The 12,974-nt window shown below is 52.6% G+C and overlaps 1 protein-coding gene across 1 annotated transcript in view; it reads right to left on the bottom strand.

Moving 5' to 3' along the window:
* Positions 1-12,974, bottom strand: part of ARK2C (arkadia (RNF111) C-terminal like ring finger ubiquitin ligase 2C) — a 104,708-nt gene that overhangs the window by 71,864 nt on the left and 19,870 nt on the right. The window lies entirely within an intron of this gene.

Genomic DNA, 12,974 nt, shown 5'->3' with positions numbered 1-12,974 from the left:
CCCACGAGAAAGCTAGGGGCCCTCTATCCTGCTCCTCTATCCCATGACTCTATTCTGTAGGATTTAGGGTGGTGATGTGGGCAGAGGGTGGGAGAGAGAAAGGAGGCAGATGGGGGAAGAGTAAATGATTTAACCAACATATTTTATTCTCTGTTCAAGGCCCCACCCCAAGCCAATCTCAGCCAACATGGGGCAGGTCCAACCTACATCTCGAGGGATGAATTCACTTAGGGAACTTCCAATAAACTCCCGGGAAGGATTTCTTTACAGAAGCACCAGGGCTCGTGGAGGTCCAGGGAAGAGACAAGGCCTAGCACAGGAGTTCTTCCCTGTTACTGTGCATCAAAATTACCCACGCAGATTCTCATTCTGGGGAGGGACCCAGGGGTCTGCATGTTTAACAAGCTCCCCGGAGTGGGGACTCTGCCAAGGACACTACACTTAGAGACTCGCTGGCTTCAGGCCTTGATTCTCAACCCAAGCTGGGCATCAAAATCATGTAGGGAGGTGGTTAAAAACACAGATTCCTGCCCCAACCCTAGACCAGCTGCAATGAACATGAAGGAGTAGAGCCCAGTAATCTAAATTATTTAAAGCACTGAAGAGATTCTGATGCTCAAGAAGGCTTAAGAACCATACCTCTACTCTGATACTCAGGGGATCCGGGGTCTGGTCTTGCTGAAACACAAAGCCACAGCCGACTGCTGGAAAAACCAAGGCCAGTTTGACAGAATATGTTGCCAAAGGTTATACAAACACAACTGGCTCTGTGCTAGAAGCTTTGTGCAATGTGGGTTTGAAGGCCCAGGTTGCGGGGCCACCCTTTCATTGAAACTGCCTGATTATGAAGACACCAGGCTATGAATCCAATAGACCCATCTGTCATTCAAGAAGCAATTCTACCCTGCCACAAAGAGTGTCAGCACAAGGCTTTGTCACAAATGTGTGGAACACAGAGCCACTTTTCTTCCAAGCAGGAACCCACTTCCTTTCCAGGTCACTACTGAGGACAAATTGTTTCCCATCACCCATGCTAAACATTGATACAATCCTCCAGTTTGAGCTCAGATCCCGAAAATCCCTGAATAGTTGAATTTTAAAGCAGATGGAGACCTCAGGGGTCATCTGGTCTACCCAACATCTGGAGAAGATTGATCCAGTTGAATAGGAAACTAAATCCCAAAACGTCCTTGGAAAACTCCCAAAACTCTGTGTGTGTAAGAAGAGATCCCACGTCCCCAGCAGACGGGCAGCCTGGGAGGAACGTTTCATCCACCCAACCCCAGTGTCTTCCTGTTGTGTTTGCTTTATAAGGTCCACAGTGTTGTTTTGCTTGGTGATTTATTTCCTTTTTCTTGGAAATTAAGTATATGATGAATTTCTTCTTGGTGTGAATCCCAGAAGCCCAACAGGAACACTCGGCCCTAAGCCAGTTGCAGAAAATCCATTCTTTCCAGCAGGACACAGAAGGCCTTCTGCTAGACTTGCATTTTTGCTCTCCAAGACTCTCTCTTTTGTTCTCCTTTCCCGAGCCCTTCGCACAACGCCGGACATATGGTGGACAGTCCAGACGTGTGTGTTAAGTAAAGGAATGAATGAGTGAATGAATGAATGAATCCAACCTAATCTCAGGAGTAGGAAGGGCAGGGGAAAGTCTCAAGGCGGAGCGACACTTGAGCCGTGCCAGAAATGAACACCTTTCTCCCAGCGTAGGAGCTTTTCAGAAATCCTACTCTTCCTCTCAGTCACGACTCCAGCATTTAGTAACCACTGTGCTATCAAGAAGTTCTCCTGGAATCCCGCAGAAGGCACTGCCGGGCACTCCCATTGACTCAGAGCACAAGGAAACCAGGGAGCAACTCTTCGTGACCCCTCCCCAAGTTCTCAGGGGCTCATCATGAAATGAACTGCAGCATCAGAGGGGGCGTGTGGGCGGAACACGGTGTCCTCTGGGGCTCAGCTGGGCTTGGGGAGGAGGAGGGTAACACTGTCAGTTGTTGCCAGCTCACCTTCCTCTAATCTTCACAAGAGTTATCTCTTAGTGAGACCCCAGCTTGTACTGACCCCCCAACCCCCGCCAGTGTTCGTTCACGAGGTATGACATTTCCTTTGCAAATGATTTTAACTTCCTTCAGGGTGACCACCTGGCTCTTTATACATCTCCTGGGTCATCCCTCTCCCTTGCCCACACCCTGAACTCTCAGGAAGATCTAGCCACAAAGTTAGAGCTCTCCATTACTGAATGAGGAGGTAGAAATCCAGAAGCGAAGTGAGATGTCCAAGGTCACAAAATAAGAAGATACTCCAGCCAGATTTCAGACTCAGAATCCTGCATATCAAGACCCAGCATCCTTGTGAAGAAATAACTACATGTGGGGGCCTACCCGGTGGTGTAGCGGTTAAGTTTGCACTCTGCTTTTGTGGCCCAGGGTTCGCAGGTTCGGATCCTGGGCACGGACCTAGCACCGCCATGTTGTGGTGGCATCCCACACAAAATAGAGGAAGATTGGCACAGATGTTAGCTCAGCAATAATCTTCCTCAAGGAAAAAGAGGAAGATTGGCAACAGATGTTAGCTCAGGGCCAATCTTCCTCACACACACACACAAAAAAAAACAAAAGAAATAACTACATGTGTTCACTTAGCATAGAAAAGACTTCCGGAGACAGACATCAGTCATCCCAAAACAGAATAGAACAAAACAGAACCCGTGGAACTCTTGACCCTGCATGACCCTGAGTCAGGGGGGTGGGGTGGGTAACACAGACAGGGGACTTGGGTTTCTGAGGAGCCCACACGGGAGCCTGAAGGCCCACAAGGGGCTCCTGCCATCAGAGCCCTCCACCCCCTCCACCCAGGTCTGGTTCCAAAAAGTAACTCCACTCTTTCTTCTGTAACAAGGAGGAGGGAAGCTGTCTTGAGAGGACACAGCAGGAGAAGCAGGGGAGGTGATAAAGTAGAAATATCCCAGAGAACCAGAGGTTCACAGGGCGATTGAAGTGAGGGGAGTCCCAGAGGCCCTAAGCCAGCCCCCTTCTCCTGTCACAGAGAGAGACATAGAGCCCCAAGAGCCTGGGAGGGATGCAGCTGGAACCAGAGGGCCCAGCTCTCCTGAATCCTGGGCCAGGGCTCTTTTCCTCCACCTGAACCACCGTGAAGTTCCAGGAGACCTGGCCAATCAGGGAGCAGCTTCCTAAGGCCTCCAGACAGCAGCCCAGAGAGGAGTAGCTCAGAGGAATCCACGGACCTTGTTCTCCTGCTGCTCCTCTGCTCCCGAGGACCGTGCAGTCCTCCACAAATGCCGCCCCCAACCAGGACACACAGATGGACAGGCGTCAGAGGGAGCCTAAGGGCAGCCTTGTGAAACCCCCGGAGGAGTCTCCCCCGGGCCTCCGGCCTCTCTTCTGGCCCCTCTGGAGACAACAAATCCAACTGTAAACCAATCCTAAGTCCAGGGGTCAGTAGACAGAGGAGGGCATCTTACAGTGGGGGCTGGGAGATGACTGAAGTCACGCGCCCAGGGGCTCACCGGTGGGCATCACCAAGGGTCCGCTGGGGCCCCCACAGCGAGCCTGTCTGAGGGTACCTTCGAGGCTGTGTTCTGTGTCCCTGGGGCTTTTCCTTTGAAGTTTTGCTAGACCACACCAAAACACATTTTGGGTAACTCTCGAGGATTTTTGACCCAAGCAAACTTCTTCCATTTGGGGAGGAAGCGCATGAGTCGGGCAAGGGAGCTCAAGAAGACCCCGGAAGACCCTTTGTCCTTAGGAAAGCGGTTCAGGGAGCAGAGCCTGGGCCTCAGGCCCTCTGAGAGGTGAGTCTGGAGGTCATAATCTCACTGATGGCCCCAGCTAGTCCATGTGACCTCTTCAGTTCCCCTCAGAAAGTCCAAGGCACCCAAGACAAAGAGACATATTCTCTGCCCTCTGGGAGCTTGCAGCCAGGCTGGGGAGACAAGGTCAGCTCAGTACGACAATGAGAGTTGTAGCTCCTCCACCAGCCTGTGAGCCCCTCATGAGCTGGGCTGCGACTTGACCACCTGCTCTCCACCTCGTCCTCTCCCCTGGACCCATGTCAGGGCTGCCCTCAGAGTAGATATGAACCAGCACAGGAGGCGGGTATGCAGGGGTGAATCAGGGTCCCAGAGACCAAAGGGTGAATCCTGATTCATAGGCGCCTCCAGTCAAGTCCAGCAAAGGCCCTAAGAGAAGCCAGATACAGACACCACTTCCAGGCTGCCATAGGCCCTGTGACAGCTGGAGCTTTGCAAACAACAGCAGATCTGGCTAGGGGCACTTCTGTGGGTGCCTGCGAATCGTTTTAACACCTGGAATAGAGTCACGTGTTCTGCCAGGGGAGAAGACAGCCTTTGCTTCCTCTGTGGCAAAGGAGATGGAAGAATGAAGAGTGCTCCCCTTCAAGGCCACATTCGAAGCCCAAAGAAGGAAGGATTTTCTTGGCTGACAGCACAGCAAAGCCACATTTATTCAGACCCCTCTGATTTAGAATGTGTTGTAATTCCCATTCATGTGGTCAATTCATATTTATTGAGCATCCCGTATGTGCCAGCCCTGGGCCGGGCACCAGGGAGACAGCTGTGAGCAAGTCAGGCAGAACCCCCACCATTGCGAGTTTCCATTCTGTACCATAGAGGCGGCCTGGCTCTGACTCGACATTCTCTCTGCAGGTGTGGAAAGAGCTCGACACAAGAGCCCTGGGGTCTGGCCTGCCCTGTACCACTGTCTAGTCCTGTGATTCTTGCCCTTCGAGTCTCAGTCTCCACCTCTGCAAAATGGAGGAGCTGAGTGAACCCTTCTCCAAAGTCCTTTCGGCTTGGGTCTGATGTGCCTCTGTAAGCAAAAGGAAAGGCCCTGAGGGGACTGCTGAAAAGAAAGACTTGTCAAGCACTTTGAACACACCTACTTAAGCACACTTGAACTTGGTGTGGTTATCACAGATCCCTCTTGTTTGTTCACAGAAGCAGGTTCCAAAGTTTCATTGGCCGAGGTGGAGTTACCCCGTGTCTGTGACAAGGCTTTGAAGCTTTCACTAGTTCAAAGACCGGAATGTGGTTGTGCCACCATCTATTTGCGTGGCTTCTATGCTGCTCTTCAGGGTTTTCCAGAACAGACATGAGTCACAAGGAGGATATCCAGGATGGAATTAGAGGCATTGCCTATGAGTGGGCGAGACTCCAGGGGGCCTGTGGGATCTGTCCACCCACACCCCGCTCCCCCACCCACTCCTGGAAGGCAAGCATCTTGTGGAAAGTCTCTTGTTCCTTTCAGGAGTGCCCTGAGGAACTTGCCCAGCTGGCCCTCATAGAGTAAACCCAGGCCTAAGGAATCTTCAATGGAAACCAACTTTCTCGCAAAACCTTGAAAGGAAAACCTGGCCTCTTTGAGAATCCATCCCAAGGGCCTACTGGAGCCCACTGCATGGCCTGGCGGAGAAAAGACTGGCCTTGGAGTGGGAAGCCACCACCTCTGACCCCCTTGTCACCTTGGACCTGCTCCCAAGCCTGGAGCCTGGGCCTCCTCACTGTACCCTCCATGTTTGAGTCGGGAGGGGCGGGCGGGAGTTGCCTTTGGCAGACTAACTTTAGCCGAATTTTAGCTCCGTTTTGCTTACAATCTGTAAATGCCTTTGAAATCCTTCAGGACATAAATGAGCTATTATCTTCCATGCTGCCCTATTTCTTAATTTCTTTAAGTGGGGAAACGGGACATGAAGTAGATAATAGGATCATGGAAACTGAAGCTAAAAGGAATCCTCAAGAGCATCTCACCCACGGCCTTCACTTGCTAGTGCGGGAGACTAAGATCTGAGGAGAGCCAGAGTCATTCCCCCAGGAGACAGCAGAGGCCAGGACGGAGGCCGCCGGAGCTCACACCTGGGGAGGGGACAGGCCTTCACACCTAGGCCAGCCCCCAACGACGCGCTGAGTCGGGCAGGCCCTTCCCCAGCCAGTCAGCCTGCTCACTCCCCTTCCATCATCGTGTATATTTAATAACAATACTGAGAGTAACATTCACACGGATCAAGAGGGCCAAATGGAATGAGCGTGACAATCCTTGACAGGGTCCAGAGGAAACTGGGGGGGCGAGGGGGGGGCCTGGGGGGCTGCGCACAGTCGGGGGGGAGCCCTGCTTTCACCGCGTGCACCTCTGCCTTCTGGATATTGTATCATCTGCCTACAAGGCCCAGTCAAATAATAATACACATATATACGTAAACCTATTACATACACCTACCTATACAATGATCTCTATATCACCGTAAATATGTATAATTGATACGTTTTCTTCTTTTTTAGAAGAGCAAGGCTAAGGGATTGACTTGAAATTTCACTTTGGAGGGCAAGGAAGAGTTCACCTTGTCCTTTTGTTTTCCCATCTGGAGCGGGGCTGCAGCCCCACCTAAAGCATCCGAGTGCCCATGGCAGAGCAAGAAGACGTCACCTAATCTGACCAGCTGCAGGCAGTGTGGGGTGAGTGGTAAAGCCTTACACGAGCATCAGGAAAATGTGCTCACGCCCCAGCTTTGAGCCAGCTAGCAGCGTGGGTCTGTGGATATCCGGCAAGTCGCTCCCCTCTTACCAGCCCATTTCCCACCAGCTGCTCGCTGAGGGACCAGCTGGATTCCTAGTCGCAGAGACCTTCCTTTAAATGCAATGTATGGTGGAAACCCACTTTGAAAGCAGATGGGAAGTCTCCTGCTGTGGGGCTGCAGCCCTGACCCTGGGCTCCTCCCTCCTCCACAGCTCTGCAGTCCCCGGGGGGCCCAAGAGCAGCTGGAACACCCCAAGCCTGGATGGCATTTAGCTCCCTCCCAGCCTGAGTGCCCAGGCCCAGCCTGACCCCTCGGGTGCCTGACCCTGCCTGGCACCACCCCAGGCAGTATTCCACACCCCACCTCGTGTGCCTGTTGGGGGCAGAACTGGAGGCAGGGCAGGGTTCTCTCATAGCACCCCACCTCCTTGCCCCCAGGGAAGCTCAGACAACTTTCCTAACACAGGGGTCCTCTGCCTGATGCTGCCTGGTGGTTTTGCCCCAAAAGACAGGCCAGGAGGGCCAGGCTGGACAGCAGGGCTTGCCATGGAAATGTCTTTGAGAAAAGGACACAAACAACCTGAGTCTCAAGGTTTGTTTGTAAACGAGGCGTTTGGAATTTCAGTTGCATTTTCCTTAGGAACCCCAGGTTCCCAGATTAGTCCACAGAAGCGGGCAGACTGTTTTTCCAGTTGGGCCTGACCGTCAATTTAGTCCACTCTCTACAGAACACCCTCTCTTGCTCACGGCCTGCCACAAATACATTATCCCTCCTCCCATCCCAGCAGCAGGAGTAAAGACCTTCAACAGCCTCAGCACCCTCGGTGGAGGGCGGGTTCCATGGAGGAGAAGAGGATTGCCCTTGAATGAACCACAGTGGTGGGACGGAGGACGGCTCTCTTTGGAGGAATGAGCTGGAAGCCCCTCAAGGGAGCCAGCACGTGGACTCATGGTGTGTCTCATGGTATTCTGGACCCGGAGTGCCCTCATCAATGGAAACAGCAAACATGGTGACTACAGTAGAGGCCATGAACTTATCCCCCAATATCCATCTTCCTTGCTTTCCACAGTAATAGAATCTCTCACTCTTAGCTGGACCATGCTGTCTGCAATGAAGACACTTTCCCAGATTCCCTAGAAGCCAAGTGTGACCATGTGACTAAAATCTGTCCAATAGGATTTAAGTGGAAATGGTGCATGCAATTTCTAGACAGTACCTAATTTGAGAAAGCATCTTCATCCCTTCTCCTTTGTATTTGCTAGAATGTAGACACAAGGGCTGGAGCTTTAACAGTCATTTTGGGCCATGAGTGTCTTTGGAAATGGAAGTCATGAATGGCAAAGTAATTAGAAGACGCCAGGTCCCTGACACTATGAGGCACCACACCAGCCTTCGATTGCTACCGCCACACTTCTAAACAGGTGAGAGAAATAACCTACAGATTGTAAGCCAAACCGAATGCTAACTAATACAATGGCCTTTCAGATGGAGTCCATCAGGGCTCTCTGGGCTGAGTTCTCACATCCCCTTCATTCTGTGCTCCAACCACCCCAGACTGCCTTGTATTTCTAGGACAGGCCATGAGCTCTAGCCTCTAGGATGCTATTCCCTCTGCTGAGAACTCTTGTCCCACTCTGCCTGCCTAATTCCTCCTCATCGGCCAGGTCCCCCCTTCTGTGCCACCTCCTCAGGAGGGATGTACCTGACCCCTGAACCAGCTGAAATCCCTTACACCCTCTCAGAGATGTGGCATTCCCCGTTTGTACCTTTCATCATTTTGTAAACTCCTTACGTACAATCCATCTTTCCCAGCAGGCAGGCCATCACCCCCACAGGAAGGGAGCAGCAAGCCTGGTCCACCCTGAATCCCCTGGGCCTGGCATAGAGCTCAGATTGCAGAGAAGGAGCTCAGATTATCGGCTTAGTTGAATTGCATGAGTCTAGCTTCTGACAGCTGTTTGCATCTTGCCTCGTGTGCACCCTAGGACGTGGGTATTACTACCTCCACTTTACAGAGAGGGAGGCTGAGTTCCAGGAGGGGAAGTGCCTCGCCCAAGCTTCATGTCGGCTCCGCGGCAGCCACAGGACCTGAGCCCATCCTCCTGACACAGTGGTGCACGAAGGGCTGGGGGATCTGGTCTCCAGGGGACAAGCTCTGAGGGTGTGACTGTCAGGAGAATTTCTGCGGGCATGTCTGAGCAGACCCTTCTATAGGCACTGGGGATACAGTAATGAACAAGGTGAGTGTCATCACACCTAAATATGTCTCCGTGAGCCTGTGAGAAGGGGAGGGATGGAACAAGAAGCTAGTTGGGGTGGGCATAAGGAGGGGAAGGTATGGTCCTGGTTTGGAGCATGTCATCGAGGGCCAGAGGCTCTGGGCTCTGGGGGCACGTGTTAGCTCAGCCCAGGAGCCCAGGTGACAGTCACCGTACCTGAAGGCTGGAGCCAGTGGGACTGGGAAAAGTCATAGAGAAAGGGTGAACACACCCCAGAGTCTCCATTGCTCCCTTCAAGGGAGGAGCAAATGGGTTACCTTTAGGCTGTGCTGCAGGCTTCGTAATTGCCGTGGCCTATGTTACTGGACTCACAGTGCCAGAAGGCAGCTCTGAGGAGGTCCTTGGAGCCTCTGCCTTGAGTCTGTGCATCTGTGCATTCCCGCCTCGGCCGTCCTTCACTCATGCACTTGCTCATGCTCTGCCCGCCTCCCCAAGTACCTGGGTCCTCCCCAGCCATCAAACGCTTCCCCCTCCTGAAGCCTGCCCTGCCCACCCCAGTCTGCAGGGACCCAAGTCCTCTTCCTGGAATCCTTGCAGCCCTCACAGGCTGTCCCGCTGGCTAGGCCTGCATGTTTCATCCTTGTTGAGGGTTGAGCTGTGTCGTCCCAAAAAAGATATGCTGAAATCCTAACGCCCAGCACCTGTGAAATGTGACCTTAAGTGGAAATAGGGTCTTTGCAGATGTGGTCAAATTAAGACGAGGTCACAGTGGATTAGGGTGGGCCCTAACCCAATGCCTGGTGTCCTTATAAGAAGGCCATGTGGAAACACAGAGACACACAGGGAGAATGCCATGTGATGACAGAGATTGGAGCGATGTGTATACGAGCCAAGGCACGCCAAGGATTGCCAGCAACCACCAGAAGATGGAAGTGGCGAGGAAGAGTCCTCCCCTGGAGCCTCGAGTGGGAGCATCGCCCTGTCGACACCTTGATTTCCAACTCCCAGCCTCCAGAACTGTGAGCCAGTAAATTTCTATTGTTTGAAGCCACCCAGTTTACAATCGTTTGTTACAGCAGCCCCAGGAAGCCAACACAATCCTCGTCATGGATGACATCATGCCTCCCTAACTGGATGGTGACACCCAAACATCAGGAAGGATCTTGCTCCCCTCTGTGCCCCAGGCATTGAGTGAGAAGTGAGTGGAGAGGGTCCTGAGCCCCCACAAAGTTTCCTTCAGAATCACCTGGGATTCTGGACGGGAAGTTAGGAAGTCCAGTCCCATGGATGGGACGACCTCAACCCATCCACCACCACCTTCTCCAGCACAGCCCATTAAAATGTGATCATCCCTGTTGTTTTCTCTCCCAACACCTGTTCCGGTCATGCCTGACCCTTGTCACGTTTCACGATGACGTACGTATTTGTTTGTCATCTGTTTACGCCCAGTCGCCTCCACTAGACTGCAAGCCTTACGAGGGCAGGGACACATGGGTTGTGCTCAACACAGGACAACCACCATGTCTAGCACAGCTCTTGCTACTTAATCAAGGATGAGTATTAAGAATCGTCCTCTCTTGGGAGGGCCTGGAGGGTGAAGGTGAGGCAGGGGAGCAGGGGAGAAACTTTTGCTGTTCAGCAATGAGTCTTCATACTGTCACATTTCTCATGGGCATGTCTTTCTTCTTTAACATCAAAACAACTAATTTGTATTTAAACTTCACAAATACATAAAAATACATATTTCTACCTCAGGAAGGTAGCTCTGCCGTGGGACCTGGGAATGCGGATTTTTGCAAGCTCCCCAGGTAACCCTAATGACAGGTGTGAGAACTGGACAAAGTCAGTTGTCCCCACCTGAAGTCAAGGCTGTAACTCAAAGGCACAGACATGGCTTTTCCAGCCAGGGCTCCATGTGGCTCTGTAAGAAGGCTCTCTAATCTTGGGGGTGCCAGTTCTGATGAGTGTAAAACCTCTGACACCTACACTATGACCACATGTGACCAAAGTCTAGAATGGAGGCAGGAGTCAGGGGGAGGAGAGATGACACCATGAGAGGAGCAGATGGCAATGCCACTGAGAAGGCCTGTGGAGGTGGAGCCCTGGAAGCGCGTGCTGGGACCCCGGGCACCCTCTCAACCCTCAGCTGCTTGTGTCTTGGGCTCGATTCAGGGGGATCCTTGGTGGAACCTGAATAGTCCCTTCTGTGTGCACACATGTACGCACACGCATGTATGCACACATATGCAAACACATGTGCACATATACACACATACACACACCTTGTCCTCAGAGATGGTCCCAAGAGGATGGACGGATCCACTCCTCCCAACACACCCCTCCCGTGGCCCTGCCACCAGCAAAAAAATCAGACAAAAGGAGGAGACACTCCAAAGGGACAAGGAGAGGCCTCAAACCTACCCAATTATTAATCAGCTTGTGGCTTTGGGCAAATCGGTTTGTCTCTCTGGGCCTCATTTTCCTCATACATAAAGGGGGACAGTGAGCCATGCACTGAGAAAGACTCTGAATGGCATGCAGGGTGTTGCACCAACCTGTCAGCACCCCTGCCCTGAGGGGTGAGGGTAGGGGAGCAGCCGTCTGGCCTCAGGACTCAGAGAACCCACCAGGCCCAGGGATGTGACAGAGATACATGGAGGCCATGTAGCAGAGTGGTCACAATTCGGACTCTGGGGTCCCCTGCCTGAGTCTGTATCCTGGCTCAGCCCCTACAAGCTGTATGACCTCTGCCATCCTCACCAGGCCCTGGAGAGTGAGGCAGAAAGGGGGTGCTCCTCCCATGGGACCAATGAGGAGCCCAGGGCCCCCAGAGAGGTTAACAAGGCTGCTCCCATCAGAAGGGTCCCAGGACTCCCATCTCCCAATTCGCTGGCTCTGGTCTTCCCGGATCTGTCCGTCCTCCTGAGTCCTTGGGTGCGAGGGGTCTCAAAATGTTAAAAACAAGATGAAGGGGGCGCTCTATGGTGAGAAAGAAACCTAGATCTCACGAACCACAGACTGGGCACTGACGTTTGCCTCTGACGCTTCTACAGACTTATTTGTGGCCTCAAAGCTTTGTATACGGGGCGCATAAAAAAAGAATGCCAAATTCCATCAGCTCTCAGAGACTGTCAATTGCACGGTACACCATCACTTTATAAAAGATTTTTAAAAGACAATTAAAACTAGGACACACGGGCATCCCAGTTTCCAAGACGTGAAACGTGAAAGTGCATGCATCTAGAAGCTTCCTGCAGCTGCGGTGGCAGCAGTGGTCTGCTCTGTGAAAACCCTGGGATGTCAGACAGAGACCCTGGAGACGTCCTAACCACCTATTGAGACTTGTAAGGATTTCTTCTGTTTGACCTCTAAGATAGAAAGAGACCCATGTGGTCAAAGCACTGTTGGATTTCAGAGCCTACACCCCAGATCACACTTCCTCTGTCGTGTGCTTCACGCGTGAGGAACCACATCTTTACACCTGAATGGACAGAAGCCTTGTGTCTGAATGGCCCCTCAGAGTTAACAAACTTATGTCAGTTAATCGCCATCCTAACCCTGGGAGGCGGGTCTGATTTTGCCCGCTCTTGTCCTCAGCACCCACCAGTGAGCCTCAGAGCTGGCAGCCAAGCCCACCCCAACCCCTGATCCTGCAATGCTCCCTCCCCATCGCAGCTGCTCCCTCACGTGCCCCTCCCCGGGCCTTCCTTGGACTGGATGCAATGACTACAGCAGCATGGGAAGAAATGGAATAATTCTTAATCGGGGGCGGAAGGAAGAAGAGAGAAAGAAGAGTGGGCAGCATGAAGGATCTGGCTCCTGCACTCCTGGTTCGGGAATGAGAGTGGAGAATGAGGGGAGGGGGCCTGGGTCTTCATTCCTACTGAGTGCCCTTGGCAAAGTCCCCTCCTCTCTCTGGACTCTGTTTCCTGGGTTTGGGTGATGTGCCAGATATCTCTGGGGTTCCTTCCAGCCCTGCCATTCCAGGCTTCCAATAAAAATCCTGAGAGCTGGGTCTTGGCTGACAGGGTCCAGCCAGGCCACCCACCGGGGGCCCCCGGGAATCGTGGCCCAGCCCCAGGTCTCTAGGCTCTCAACAAGGGACGTCTGTGTCTGGTTATCACTTCTGGAGAGCACATCTCTTTCCCTGACCAGAGGGAGGGCCTGCGGCAGCAGCAGGGACAATGGGCACAAAGCTGGCCT

The sequence above is a fragment of the Equus przewalskii genome, chromosome 7 (assembly GCF_037783145.1).
Source record: "Equus przewalskii isolate Varuska chromosome 7, EquPr2, whole genome shotgun sequence".
NCBI lineage: Eukaryota > Metazoa > Chordata > Mammalia > Perissodactyla > Equidae > Equus > Equus przewalskii.
The sequence above is the reverse complement of the archived record's forward strand: the minus strand, read 5'-3'. Positions and strand labels throughout refer to the sequence as shown.